The sequence below is a fragment of the Morone saxatilis genome, unplaced genomic scaffold (assembly GCF_004916995.1).
Source record: "Morone saxatilis isolate NCDOM2014 unplaced genomic scaffold, NCSU_SB_2.0 Contig3, whole genome shotgun sequence".
NCBI classification, from domain to species: Eukaryota; Metazoa; Chordata; class Actinopteri; family Moronidae; genus Morone; species Morone saxatilis.
Window position 1 is genome coordinate 4,856,676 of NW_023339873.1, and position 1,459 is coordinate 4,858,134.

Here is a 1,459-nt window from a genome sequence, read left to right on the forward strand (position 1 = left end):
GTGTCATCCCCTCTCTCGGCCCCCCTGTCTGTCTGTCTTCAGCTGTCACTATCAAATAAAGGCAATGCCAAAAAAATACTTAAAAAGAAAAAAAGATTCTGCTAACGTCTGTAGTAGTGAAAGTGTTGCACCTTGATCTTGTCTACAGTGAATAAGGACTCTGCCTGGAGACTGGGGTTTATTAGTTGTATGTTAGTATGTTACTAAACCAAAATGTTATTGTTTGTTTATGACTTGCATTCAGAGTAAAACAATCCAGTGTACTGTCTTTCCCCATTGTCCCTCCCCACCCCATAAAAACTTGAGGAAACAAATTAAATAACATAACTAAATACAATAATCCTCAGTACAGATTAAGACTTTGACAACATAAAATCCACATGAACGATATACCTTCCCCACTTCAGCAAATATTTTCTGCTCTATTACAATTTCTACATACAACATTCTTTCATACTCAGCAACTTTCCCCATTAAGTTAATAAATAAATAAATAATTATTAGTCATGTTATTATCATCATCGTCATTTCTACTAGTACTGCTGCTTTTGATATTGCTGTGCATCTCTGTCTCTCCGTCTCTGTTGATGAAGTTTAAAACCTCCATGGACAAACTCTCTCATCTTCTCTCTTCTGAGCTGAGATGGCTCAGGAGAACTTTAAGCCACAAACTCATCTACCCACGTTCTTCAAAGTGCTTAGGTGGATTCTTTGTGGCATTAGAATCCAAAACACCACAGCAACCAGTACCTCTTCCGCTGACTGAGACTGCAAACTAAACACAACTCAGTCAAACTTGAGCTGCCAGGGGATCAGGGGATCAGAACATCTTATCATGTCGTATCTTAAATCCTGCTTAGGGCAAATACACATAGAATGTACACAGTGAAGTAGGAGCTTATTGTTGTCCATCAATTGAACAAGACTATTATTTCATTTCAAAGATCTTTTAACATAATCAAACTTTTTGGTGAAAAGAACATATCAGAATCCTATTACTGTTTAAAGTAGAGTAGTTTATATGCATGTTAAAACATGTCTTTACCATTGTTCTCTGCAAGATTTGTGGCAGAACAATACACTTATTTTTTGTTACAACTCATGTGTAGTGTACCCTCCTTTGTCCAGCCTTGAGCGGAGTTGTCTGTAATTTCACATAGCAAGACTATGATAAGATAATTAGGATATGTTATTTGCAACATTGCACACAATGGCCTAATACACAAAGAGCTATTAAAGGGATATACCTTGGGTATAAACGGTATTTTGAAATCTCATACCACGCAACCCTACATTTTGCAATGAAACATTTCTTCAATCAAGATGCATCGTAAGTGTCAATGTCACTTTGGTTTATTTGTGAACCCTTTGCCCATGAGTTTCACTACATTGACATTAAGATCACGAAACACCCCCTGCTGCAAAGCTTCAAGAGAGGGCAATACACCTGACAAAAACA